General features: G+C 44.7%; 1 protein-coding gene and 1 pseudogene across 2 annotated transcripts in view; both read right to left on the reverse strand.

Moving 5' to 3' along the window:
- LOC140394177 (rho GTPase-activating protein 44-like) overlaps positions 1 to 14,347 on the reverse strand; it is an 86,675-nt gene that overhangs the window by 54,603 nt on the left and 17,725 nt on the right. The gene's annotated exons all lie outside the window — the stretch shown is intronic.
- On the reverse strand, positions 2,447 to 2,939 carry LOC140394541 (nuclear cap-binding protein subunit 2 pseudogene; annotated as a pseudogene).

The raw sequence follows: 14,347 nt of genomic DNA on the forward strand, positions 1-14,347 counted from the left end.
GTGCTTGGTGTCCGAGGAGATAGGAGAGGTGCTAAATGAATATTTTGCGTCAGTATTCACACAGGAAAAAGACAATGTTGTCGAGGAGACTACTGAGATTCAGGCTACTAGACTAGAAGGGCTTGAGGTTCATCAGGAGGCGTTAACAATTCTGGAAAGGGTGAAAATAGATAAGTCCCCTGGGCCGGATGGGATTTATCCTAGGATTCTCTGGGAAGCGAGGGAGGAGATTGCTGAGCCTTTGGCTTTGATCTTTAAGTCATCTTTGTCAACAGGAATAGTGCCAGAAGACTGGAGGATAGCAAATGGTGTCCCCTTGTTCAAGAAGGGGAGTAGAGACAACCCCGGTAACTATAGACCAGTGAGCCTTACTTCTGTTGTGGGCAAAATCTTGGAAAGGTTTATAAGAGATAGGGTGTATAATCATCTGGAAAGGAATAATTTGATTAGACATAGTCAGCACGGTTTTGTGAAGGGTAGGTCGTGCCTCACAAACCTTACTGAGTTCTTTGAGAAGGTGACCAAACAGGTGGATGAGAGTAAAGCAGTTGATGTGGTGTATATGGATTTCAGTAATGCATTTGACAAGATTCCCCACAGTAGGCTACTGCAGAAAATACGGAAGCATGGGATTCAGGGAGATTTAGCAGTTTGGATCAGAAATTGCCTAGCTGGATTCCAGTTACTAGTGGTGTACCACAAGGATCTGTTTTGGGGCCACTGCTGTTTGTCATTTTTATAAATGACCTGGAGGAGGGTGTAGAAGGATGGGTGAGTAAATTTGCAGACGACACTAAAGTCGGTGGTGTTGTCGACAGTGCGGAAGGATGTAGCAGGTTACAGAGGGACATAGATAAGCTGCAGTGCTGGGCTGAGAGGTGGCAAATGGAATTTAATGCAGAAAAGTGTGAGGTGATTCATTTTGGAAGGAATAACAGGAAGACTGAGTACTGGGCTAATGGTAAGATTCTTGGCAGTGTGGATGAGCAGAGATATCTCGGTGTCCATGTACATAGATCCCTGAAAGTTGCCACTCAGGTTGAGAGGGTTGTTAAGAAGGCATACGGTGTGTTAGCTTTTATTGGTAGAGGGATTGAGTTTCGGAGCCATGAGGTCATGCTGCAGCTGTACAAAACTCTGGTGCGGCCGCATTTGGAGTATTGCGTGCAATTCTGGTCGCCGCATTACAGGAAGGATGTGGAAGCATTGGAAAGGGTGCAGAGGAGATTTACCAGAATGTTGCCTGGTATGGAGGGAAGATCTTATGAGGAAAGGCTGAGGGACTTGAGGCTGTTTTCGTTTGAGAGAAGGTTAAGAGGAGACTTAATAGAGGCATACAAGATGATCAGAGGATTGGATCGGGTAGACAGTGAGAGCCTTCTTCCTCGGATGGTGATGTCTAGCACGAGGGGACATAGCTTTAAATTGAGGGGAGATAGATATAGGACAGATGTCAGAGGTAGGTTCTTTACTCAGAGAGTAGTAAGGGTGTGGAATGCCCTGCCTGCAACAGTAGTGGACTCGCCAACACTAAGGGTATTCAAATGGTCATTGGATAGACATATGGACGATAAGGGAATAGAGTAGATGGGCATACGAGTGGTTTCACAGGTCACCGCAACATCGAGGGCCGAAGGGCCTGTACTGCACTGTAATGTTCTATGTTCTAAGTGGTTTGCCCTCACACTCGCCATGCCTTTGAAGTTTTGAGGATTTTAAATTTTAACATGCCAGTACTTCTCTGCATATAACACACATGGGCTTTGCATCCTGACTTAACAAATTAACAAAGCCATTACTCAAGAAATCATCTTTACACTGCTTTCTTCCCGATTTCAGTTTCTTCCTAGTAGGCTGTTCACAAAGAGGCACTGGAGCTCAGAATACAGTTCACACCAGCATTGCTTTATCCTGCTGTGGACTCTCCTTTGCAGCTCCCTCCAGCAGATTCACTTTTGAGATCCTGGCCTGTTTGTGTCTCTGGCTCTCTCGTCCTTATAACAAAATGACCCATTTTCATTTCTTCACAGTCTTGTTGCCTTGTTTGCTCGCAGCTAGAAAATGGAGGAATCTCCGTCATGATTTTACGTCAAAAGCACGAACGTGCAGGGCACGTGACATCAGTGTAACTGCTGGGCGCAAGACCTGCTCTCTGCCACCACTTCTGGCAGGAAGACTGCATCATTAGCATTTAAAACCCAGTCAAGACCAGCATTTTTTTTTTCAGGTTTTTATTCTGTTTTTATTAGCAGTGGAAAAAATTACAACCTTAGAAGGAACCAAAATTGGACACAATGATTGCACCTCAGAAACTTGGCGCTTCTTTTTTGAAACTGTGAAAAAGAGTTAATTGGGCCGATGAAAGAATGAACAACACAATGCTATAGGTATTCAACAGTTCAGCTGCATTCTTCAAACTCAGGTTTCTATGAAGATTCTAGCTTTATTATCTCAAATGTACAGCTGGTGAATGTCTAAAATTTATCTTGTTTCTAGGACTCTGCATCTGGTCCAATTTTCCAAATCCATCTCTGCCCGCGCCATTTCTGTCCTTTATTCATCATGTAACTGACCCCCAATTACCCTCGCCCAAACTGTGCTTTCTTTAAAGCCTACATCCCAATCTATTTTGATAATTCGATCTTCCAAACGTGTTCCATTATTACATCTCATGCACTGTTCAGCATCAGTATGTGTGTAATATTCTGCAAAACAGAATCCGCATGACGTTTTCTTGATTTTGTCCACATCACTGCTTTTTGACAAGAGTTCATAGATCTGTTCCTCGGTAGTGCAAAATAATAGATTCCCAACATTGAGTGTGCAGCCGTATCTCAGTAATTTCTCTTGCTCATGTCAGCTTCCCTTAAGTTCTGGTCTCAATATTGTCTCAGCTGTATGTCAGAGTTACTGCTGAGGGCATTCAGCGCCATAGACATGGCGGAGGAGAAGAGAGCCTGGCGCTCAGCACCGGAGCAAGGAAATCACCTGCACGTGACCAGAAGCCCTCGTGGCCAGCATTCTCAACTTCAAAAGCCTGTCGCGGCTGGCATTCTTAAAAAATGTCCGTGGCCATTGGCCGCTTTGCCTGCGATCGGGAATGCCACGACCAATCGCTCTGCGACCCACCTACAGGTCACGACCCACAGTTTGAGAAACCCTTCTCTCAAGCACTACTTGAAAATTATTTGGCCAAGCTCTTGGTGATTAGACCTAACATCGCCTTAGGTCGCTCCTGGGAAGTGCCTTTGGACACTTCATTACTTTGAAGGACCTACATAAACAGTTGCTGTAGTAAAGTGCCCCAAGATGCTTCGCAGAAGCAATAGCAGATAAAATATGGTCAAGTCAAATGGAGATAGAAGGCTGAAGGATCAAAAGCTTGACCAAGGAGGACATTTGAAAAGAGAGAAAGAGAGAGAGAGAGAGAGATTTGATGTGTTGCAGGACTGGGGGCCCATATTTTATTCAAATGTAAACATCCTGGAAACAACTTTAAGCGGCCTTGCTCCTGGAGAACAAAATTGTACAGCACAGAATATTCAAGATTCCAGAGGGATATTCAGTGAATTTATTTTTAAAGTACACTGCACGAGGGAATGTTCATCTGAAATTGTATGGTACAATGTTGCTGTAGTGTAGAAGGAGCAAACTTGTACTCTAATTGACCATGGACTCCTTAACGGTACAGCGTAGAGGTAATTTTATTCTGCATCTAATACATACTGTAAGCAACATACAAGCGTTTGATGGAAATCAGAGGGATCATTACTTCTAAGCTATACTGCTTACGGCATTTGACCAAGGAGTCCTGACATCAACTCTGGGCAGCAAAGTGTTCCTTTCTCAACAGATGGCTTCAGATTTGAGGAGTACAAAATCATATCCGCAAAAGAATAGGAAGTCGCCACAGAATGAATTCAAGAAGCCAGAAATAATTCAAATATCTACCTGCATGTATGCAGCATATCGTTAAGATTACACTGTACAATGATGAATATTCAAGAATCCAGAGGCCTGATGTCATTACAAGTATTAGTTGCATCTTGTTCAGCAGAACTGAAACAAAATGCAGAGCACCCCAGGAATTTAGAATGCCATTCACTCAAAAGCCAAAATATTAAACAAATCAATATTCCAATAGGGACAAAGATTGTTACTTTACAGTAATAGGAGGTTCTTGATGTGGCAGATTTGATCAGAACCCAAAAATGACCACAATATCTACCATTAGAAAAGTGGAAAACATTCACAAAAACTATTAGAGGCTATAGCAGTTAAAGAGAAAGCCTTTTTTTAATATTTAGAATACTCATTTTATAGGAAAGTTTGTAATTTATGAAAATAAGATTGGATTTATTTAAAACAAATTTCAATTTTCATTCAGCATGCAGACCCATAATTCAGGGTCCTCCCCTCCTAAGTTGATCAGTGACACCAAAAGCAAGTTTCCTCATTCATCCAAACACATCTCCAAAGAAAATGAAAGGCACTACAACTGGGGACAAGGCTGAGTGAGAAGGTGCTTGGCCCCAGGAAACCATGCTGCTTTGTGGGTCTATTTTGATAGACTAATGAAGGTGACACTGAGTGCCCCAGTGCTGAAGATGTCCATTTAAGAGCACGTTCAACAGAAGAAACTAATATATGCTCCAATCAGACAAAAATATATGTTAAGATAAGCAAAGTCCTAACAAAACCCAAATAATTTGACCAACTAAACGATGTCAGTGTTTATTAGACATAGTTGATACTCTGCATTTCCAGGCAGTGGCATGGTTTCCTTGGGTTGACAAGTCCCCGAGTGATTCATGGGCACAACCCACTGATCCTATGAAGTTACTCTGGAAGAATGGGAGACACTTGTCATCAATTACTTTAGTTAAACAGCCACCATGGAGGGAGACCAGATTCAAGAGTCTGTTTGACATTTGTTCAAAATACAGAATCCTAATTTGTCAATAAAATAAATTACGTTTCCTGAGCTGCCCTTCCCCTTTAAATAAGAATTCAAACAGGAATGATAAACAGACAGCACTCAAAATTCAATGAAAAAGTGGAGAGGAGGGATTGGGAAAAATATAAATAAAATTAAAGATTAATTAGCAAAGTAAAAAGAATTGCAGTCAAATTGCAGAAAATGTCAACAGTAAAAAAGTAATACTTTTCAGATAATGGGCGAACAAAAATATTGAACATCTAAAATGGTTGCAAGGTACTAGGAGTTGGGCAAATGGCAGAACCATTGAACAGTCACTTTCCATCAGTCTAACTCAGGATTAGTCAAGGATCATATTTCAGGATGGTGAATGCTGATACAGTAATGACAGGAATAGTTGTAAAAGATGCTCTTGATGGAACTTTTCTTCCCCTTTTCCCAACCAATACAGCTCTGCATATGCAGACCTATGAAATATCTAAGATACTAATTATTTTTCACTGCAGAGAGGAGGGAGTGGAGTAAATCTGAGATGTAGATGTTTGTTAAGCAAAGATATTAAGGGATGTGGGCCAAGCCCATATGGTAGATGGAGTTAGGCCGCAGGTCAGCCATGATCTCATTAAATGGCAGGACAGCTCAGGGTACTGAATGGCCTATTCCTGTTTGTTCTGTGATTTGCATGCCCCTAAAGAATTTTCAGCCCAAATAATGCCAACCTTCCTCAGTGCTATATTCATAGTCATAAAGGTCTAGAGCACAGAGTTTTTTGAGGAAGTGATGAAGATGATGGATGAGGGTAGGGCAGTGGATGTTGTCAATATGGACTTCAGTAAGGCCTTTGACAAGGTCCTTCATGGCAGACTGGTACAGAAGGTGAAGTCGCATGGGATCAGAGATGAGCTGGCAGATGGATACAGAACTGGCTCGGTCATAGAAGTCAGAGGGTAGCAGTGGAAGGGTGCCTTTCTGAATAGAGGGCTGTGACTAGTGGTGTTCCTCAGGGATCAGTACATATATGGAGATAAAGGTTTGGTGGAAAATGTAACTGATTTGATTAGTAAGTTTACGGATGACAGAAAGGTTGGTGGAACTGCGGATAGCTATGAGGACCGTCAGAGGATACAGCAGGATATAGATCGGTTGGAGACTTGGGTGGAGAGATGGCAGATGGAGTTTAATCCGGACAAATGTGAGGGAATGCATTTTGGGAGGTCTAATTCAGATGGGAAATGTTAGGAAAATGGCAGAACCCTCAAGAGTATTGACAGGCAGAGGGATCTGGGAGTACAGGTACACAGGTCACTGAAAGTGACAACGCAAGTGGAGAAGGTAGTCAAGAAAGCATAAGGCATGCTTGCCTTCACCAGCCAGAACACAGAGTTTAAAAATTGGCAAGTCATGATGCAGCTTGAAAGAACCTGGTTAGGCTTTGGAGAGGGTACAGAAAAGATTTACCAGGATATTGCTTGGTATGGAGAGCATTAGCTATGAGGAGAGGTTGAATAAACTTGGTTTGTTCTCACTGGAACAACGGAAGTTGAGGGGAGACCTGAGAGAAGTCTACAAGATTATGAGGGCCATGGACAGAGTGGATAGTCAGACACTTTTTTCCAGGGTGGAAGAGTCAATTACTAGGGGGCATAGGTTTAAGGTGCGAGGTTATACAGAGGGTGTTGGGAGCCTGGAACTCGCTGCCGAGGGAGATAGTGGAAGCAGATACGATAGTGACTTTTAAGGGGCGTCTTGACAAATACATGAATAGGATGGGAATAGAGGGATATGGTCTCACAATAGAATGTTTCAAAAATATTTCAAACAAAGGCAGTCTGATTGAGATAGGGGTATGGGATTTAAGTTCAGACGGGCAGCATGGTCGGTGCAGGCTTGGAGGGCCGAAGGGCCTGTTCCTGTGCTGTAATTTTCTTTGTTCTTTGTTCGAAAAGGCCCTTCAGCCCCTCATGTTTGCACTGGTCAAAGATAACCACTTAACTATACTAATCCCATTTTCCAGCACTTGGCCCATATCCTTGTATGCCTTGGCATTGCAAGTGCGCACCTAAATACTTCTTAAATGCTATGAGGGTCTCTGCTTCCACCACCCTTTCACGTAGTAAGTTCCAAACTCCCATCACCCTCTGGGTGAAAACTATTTTTCTCAGAACCTCTAAAGCTCCTGCCCTTTACCTTAAATCGATGCCTCCTGGTTATCGATCCCTCATCAAAGAGAAAATGTTTCTTCCTATCTATCTATGCCCTTCATGTTCCCCTTCAGTCTCCTCAGCTCCAAGGAAGCCAACCCTAGTCTATCCAATCTCCCTCTCTCAAGCCCGGGCAACATCCTGGTAAACTCCTCTGCAGCCTTTCCAGTGCTATCACAACCTTCCAATAATGTGGATTCCAGAAATACACACAACACTCTAGCTGTAGCCTAAACAATGTTTTATACAGTTCCAGCAAAACCTCCTTGCTCTTAAGACTCTATGCCTCGGCTAATAAAGTACAGTAAGAAGTCTTACAACGCCAGGTTAAAGTCCAACAGGTTTGTTTCAAACACTAGCTTTCGGAGCACTGCTCCTTCCTCAGGTGAATGAGGTATGCTCCAGAAACATATATACAGACAAATTCAAAGATGCAAGACAATGCTTAGAATGAGAGTATTTGCAGTTAATTAAGTGTTTACATATCCAGAGATAGGGGTTACCCTTGGTTAAAGAGGTGTTAATTGTCTGAAGCCAGGACAGTTGGTAGGATTTCGCAAGCCCAGGCCAGATGAATGTAATGCGACATGAATCCAAGGTCCCGGTTGAGGCCGTACTCATGTGTGCGGAGCTTGGCTATAAGTTTCTGCTCAGCGATTTTGCGTTGTCGTGCGTCCTAAAGGCCGCCTTGGAGAACGCTTACCCGGAGATCAGAGGCTGAATGCCCTTGACTGCTGATAGGTTCTCCGACTGGAAGGGAACATTCCTGCCTAGCGATTGTCGTGCGATGTCCGTTCCTCCGTTGTCGCAGCATCTGCAGGGTCCCGCCAATATACCACGCTTCGGGAAATTCAATAAAGTTGGTCAGACATGACCTCCCCTTAACAAAACAATGCTGACTTTTTTTGATTTATCCCTGCCTTTCCAAATGCAGATTAATTCGGTCTCTCAGAATTGCTTCCAATAGTTTCCCCACTGCTAATGTTAGACTGTCTGGCCGGTAGTTTCCTGGTTTATCCCTTCCTTGCTTCTTGAATAATGGTACCACATTGGCTATCCTCCAGATCTCCGGCACCCGTCCAATGCCAGAGAGAAATTGAAAATTATTGCCAATGTTCCTGCCATTTCCTCCCTTGCCTCACTCAACAGCCTGGGATACATTTCATCTGGTCCGGGAGATTTATCTAATTTTAAGCATGCCAGACCACTCAGAACCTGTGGGGTTGAGGTTAAAATTAGATCAGCTATGATCTTATTAAATGGTGGAGCAGGCTCAAGGGGCTGAATGGCTTACTCCTACTCCGTATGTTTGTATTTAGGCTGCCTTCTTCTATCTCCTCCATCAGGGTAAGTTTCATCAGCTCAGTGGTTTTTCTTATTCTTTCTTACGTTTGCAAATTTCACCCTGCCATATTTAATAGACAGCAAGGGAGCCAATGCCAGGATTCGCCCAAATGAACAGTTTAGTAAAAAGTGATGCTTTCATTTAATTTCTAAGAATGAAGGTAGGACTGCCACACTTCTATATAAACCAAAGACATTTTGGTGGGAGTATCAATGCTATGAAGTCGGCATCTCCAAATCTTGCCATAATTTTAAAATGGGGATCAGTTGCTTGGACTTGCATTTTTGAAATCGAATCGCACTTATACGGCACATTATCACATTGGAATGTCTCAAAAATATTTCAAACAAAGGCAATCTGATTGACAGTAACTGGCAGGTGATAGTGGTCAAATGTCACATCTGAAGAAACACATTCCCATCTGAAGGACTGGATGGAAGAGCCTTTACCTCCAACAATACAACACTCCCACAGTAGTGTACTGGAACATCAGCCTAGATTAGATCAAGTGTTGAGTGTGCAACCTTTTCACACCAACCTATCAACTGAGCTAAGTAGCCATGCAGTTCTGAAGGATCAAAATTGCTCCATTTTGTTTCTCAGCAGGTTCTTAGTCTCTGAAGACTACTCAAGCAAACTAGGAAGGGAATTGATGCTTGAGGGGAAGATGGAACGGCCTGAACAAAAAACTTTGAACAGTTGAATACTTCCTGTCTGATGTTCCAGTCTCACTTGGTTTCCCCATGTGTCTTCCTCAGAAAGGGTGAAGGGGGTTGAAGCAAATTAAGTGCTTTTCATCATAAACTGTGAACTTTTAAAATACATCAATGCAGTAATCAGCAACCAGAGCTGAACAGGAAGTCAATCCCCACCCTAGACCGGAATCGTCATCTGGTTTATGAGTTCAGCATTCCTTTGCCGAGTCCAAAATGTCAGCTCTCCTGCAAGGAAAGGATCAAGGTAAACAACAACTTCCATTTATTTTGCACTTTTATCGTAGCAAAACATCCCAACACTCACAGGAGCATTTGCTTGAAAGTCACAGGAGGAGACATTAGGATAGGTAACCAAAAGCTTTTAGTTTTAACAAGTATCTTAAAGGGGGAGGCTTAGGGAGGGAATTTCAATTCTCAGGGCCTGGGCAGCAGAAGGTACAGCTGCCAAAGATAAAACATTTAAAATAATGATGCACAAGAAACCAGAATTGAAGATTAAAGCTCTCAGAGGATTATAGCACTGAAGGAGATTACAGAGTGGAGGACATGGAGGGATCTGAAAATCCTGATGGTAAATCTACACACACTTAAGGTCAATATATCCTTCCTGAGGTGATGCCAATTAATATTTTAAAGATTTTTTATAAATTCAGGTTTATGAAGTTGAAACGTATTAGTCAATACTCTCCTGGCTGGCAACAATCAAGCCAAGAAGTAACAAACTCAGAAATGAGGTTTTCAGCAATAAATGAGTTGGGGCAGGCAAAGAACCAGAAATAGGTGCATGCAAAACATTAATATGCACAATGGCCAGGGGCAATTTTGAAATGTACATAAGAGTATAGCTCGCACTCACAATAAATCATTGTATTTTGGAGCAAAAGAAATTGAGGGGAGGAGATCTGATAGATGTATACAAGATTATGACTGTTTAGATAAGGTAGACAAAGAAAATCTCTCCCCATTGTTTAACAATCCACATCGCTTAAATATCTTGGAAAAGGTCTAGGAAAAGATACAGGGGAATGGGAATCTTTTGATGCACTAAGTGGAAATGACTGGAACTCACTGACTACAAGGTGGATGCACAGATAGAGTTTTTTCAAAAGAAAATTCAATGAGCATTTGAGGGAAATAAACTTATAGGGCTACATATAATGTGGAGGAATGGGACTGATTGAATTGCTCTACAAAGAGCCTGCATGGACTTGATGAACAAGTTGTCTCCTTGTATGCTGTAATGACACCATGTTCTACCGTCTCAGGGTGAGCATGTAGGAGATTGCTCATCTTCAAGAATTAACCCACCTCAGTCAGTCAGATGTACTGTTTTAACCAAAATGTCAAAACTGTGTGTGTTGAACACTTGCGAGAGCTTATGATTCATAACACACTTTGCCTTTAACTGCCAGACATGTAAATTCCAATTGTTTAATAGTTAAGTGAAGTAGACACAATACATTCCCCTAGTTAAAATGTTGAGTATTGGAAGTCTGATAACAATGAGCAGCAGACATGCAGCTTGACTCGATCATGTGTTGACCAGGAGACAATAATCTGGGTTTATTTAACTTTTAAAAAATATATATATTTTATTCAAATTTTTCAGCCAAACAAAATACAAAGGTTTTTCCCTTTTTACAACAATAAAACGATATAAATAAGTGACCGTTTTAAAAAAATAAATAAAATATAAACTAAATGGCAACTGCCATAACAAAAATAATAACTCTCCCAAATAATAAAATCAAACAGTCCAATATACATAGCCAAGTACAAATATCTATACAAAAACACCCGAGCCCACCCCCCCTTCCCCCCTGGGTTGCTGCTGTTACCTTCCCATTTCCTTTATCGTTCTGCAAGGTAGTTAATGAACGGTTGCCACCGCCTGGTGAACCCTTGAGCCAAACCCCTTAATACAAACTTTATCCGTTCTAGTTTTATAAACCCTGCCATGTCGTTTATCCAGGTCTCCACACCCGGGGGTTTGGCTTCCTTCCACATAAGCAATATCCTTCGCCGGGCTACTAGGGACGCAAAGACCAAAACATCAGACTCTCTCGCCTCCTGCACTCCCGGCTCTTCTGCAACCCCAAACATAGCCAACCCCCAGCTTGGCTCGACCCGGACCCCCACCACCTTTGAAAGCACATTCGCCACCCCCACCCAGAACCCCTGCAGTGCCGGGCATGACCAAAACATGTGGGTGTGGTTTGCTGGGCCTCTCGCGCATCTCCCACACCTATCCTCTACCCCAAAAAATTTACTGAGCCTTGCTCCGGTCATATGTGCCCTGTGCAAAACCTTGAATTGTATCAGGCTTAGCCTGGCGCACGAGGACGAAGAGTTTACCCTACGTAGGGCATCTGCCACAGCCCCTCTTCAATCTCTTCCCCCAGCTCTTCTTCCCATTTTCCCTTCAGCTCATCCACCATGATCTCCCCCTCGTCCCTCATTTCCCTGTATATATCCGGCACCCTACCATCCCCCACCCATGTCCCTGAGATCACTCTATCCTGAATCTCCTGCGTCGGGAGCTGCGGGAATTCCCTCACCTGTTGCCTCGCAAAAGCCCTCAGCTGCATGTACCGAAATGCATTCCCTTTGGGCAACCCATATTTTTCCGTCAGCGCTCCCAGACTCGCAAACGTCCCGTCTAAGAACAGATCTCTCAGTTGCACAATCCCAGCTCTCTGCCATGCTCCAAATCCCCCATCTATTCTCCCTGGGACAAACCTATGATTATTTCTTCTCGAAGGCTCCCGTCCTTCCCCTATGCCGGCTCCACTGCCCCCAAATTTTCAGTGTTGCCACCACCACTGGACTTGTGGTGTATTTCTTCGGGGAGAACGGCAACGGCGCCGTCGCCAGTGCTTGTAGGCTGGTTCCTTTGCAGGACGCCATCTCCAATCTCTTCCACGCCGCTCCCTCCCCTTCTCCCATCCACTTACACACCATTGAGATATTGGTGGCCCAGGAGTACTCACTTAAGCTCGGTAGTGCCAGCCCCCCCCCCCCCCATCCCATCCCTGCTACGCTGCAAAAACTCCCTCCTCACTCTCGGGGTCTTCCCAGCCCACACAAAACTCATGACACTTTTCTCGATTTTCTTGAAAAAAGTCTTCGTGACCATCATCGGGAGGCACTGAAACACAAAAAGGAACCTCGGGAGGACTACCATTTTGACCGCCTGCACCCTACCCACCAGTGACAGGGGCACCATGTCCCATCTCTTAAAATCCTCCTCCATCTGTTCCACCAATCGTGTTAGATTAAGCCTATGTAAGGTTCCCCAACTCCTGGCTATCTGAATCCCTAAGTTCCGGAAATCTCTTGTTACCTCCCTCAGCGGTAAATCATCTATTTCCCTGCTCTGCTCCCCCGGATGCACCACAAACAACTCACTCTTCCCCATATTCAATTTGTACCCCGAGAATTCCCCAAACTCCCTGAGTGTCTGCATTATCTCAGGCATACCCTCCACTGGGTCCGCAACATACAGCAATAAATCATCTGCATACAATGATACCCGGTGTTCTTCTCCTCCCCTGAGTACTCCCCTCCACTTCCTGGAGCCCCTCAGTGCTATGGCCAGGGGCTCAATTGCCAATGCAAACAGTAACGGAGACAGGGGACACCCCTGTCTCGTCCCTCTATAAAGACGGAAGTAGTCAGACCTCTGCCTGTTCGTGACCACACTTGCCACCGGGGCCCTATCTAGCAGCTGTACCCATCCAATAAACCCTTCTCCAAAACCAAATCTCCTCAACACTTCCCACAGATAGTCCCACTCCACTCTGTCGAATGCTTTCTCGGCGTCCATCGCCACCATTATCTCCGCCTCCCCCTCTGGTGGGGGCATCATCATCACCCCTAGCAGCCTCCATGTGTTCGTGTTCAGCTGTCTCCCCTTAACGAAACCCAGTTTGATCCTCGTGGACCGCCCCCGGGACACAGTCCTCAATCCTCGTCGCCATCACCCTGGCCAGGAGCTTAGCATCTACGTTTAAAAGGGAAATGGGCCTGTAGGACCCACACTGCAGCGGGTCTTTTTCCTTCTTCAAAAGTAGCGATAGCGTCGCCTCAGACATAGTCGGGGGCAACTTCCCCCTTTCCCTGGCCTCATTAAAGGTTCTCGTCAAAAGCGGGGCCAGTAGGCCCATATATTTCCTATAAAATTCCACCGGAAATCCATCCAGTCCCGGGGCCTTCCCCGCCTGCATGCTCCCAATCCCCTTTACGACCTCCTCCATCTCAATCTGTGCTCCCAGTCCCGCCCTCTCCTGCTCCTCCACCTTCGGGAATTCCAGCTGATCCAGGAAACACATCATTCCCTCCTTCCCTTCCGAGGGCTGAGCCTTATATAACCTCTCATAGAATGCCTTGAACACCCCGTTCATTCTCTCCGCTCCCCGTTCCATCTCTCCCTCCTCATCTCTCACCCCACCTATCTCCCTCACCGCTCCCCGCTTCCTCAATTGGTGGGCCAGTAGCCAACTCGCCCTTCTCTCCATACTCATACTGTACACCCTGTGCCCTCCTCCACTGTGCCTCTGCCTTACCTGTGGTCAGCAGGTCAAATTCCACATGTAACCTTTGTCTTTCCCTGTACAGTCCCTCCTCCGGTGCCTCTGCATATTGCCTGTCCACCCTCAGAAGTTCTCTCAACAATCGCTCCCTTTCTTTACCCTCTTGCTTCCCTTTATGTGCCCTTATGGATATCAGTTCCCCTCTGACCACCACCTTCAACGCCTCCCAGACCACTCCCACCTGAACCTCTCCGTTGTCATTAAGCTCCAAGTACCTTTCGATACACCCCCTCACCCTTAGACATACCCCCTCATCCGCCAAGAAGCCCATATCCATTCTACAGAGTGGGTGCTGTTCTTTTTCCTCTCCTACCTCCAGGTCTACCCAATGTGGAGCGTGGTCCGAAATGGCTATGGCCGTATACTCCGTCCCTGTCACCTTCGGAATCAGTGCCCTTCCCAAGACAAAAAAGTCTATCCGTGAGTATACCTTGTGAACATGGGAGAAAAATGAGAACCCCTTACTCCTAGGCCTAATAAATCTCCAGGGGTCTACTCCTCCAATCTGCTCCATGAAGTCCTTGAGCACCCTGGCCACTGCCGGCCTCCTCCCG

This window comes from Scyliorhinus torazame, chromosome 17, assembly GCF_047496885.1.
Source record: "Scyliorhinus torazame isolate Kashiwa2021f chromosome 17, sScyTor2.1, whole genome shotgun sequence".
In the NCBI taxonomy this organism is placed as follows: Eukaryota; Metazoa; Chordata; class Chondrichthyes; order Carcharhiniformes; family Scyliorhinidae; genus Scyliorhinus; species Scyliorhinus torazame.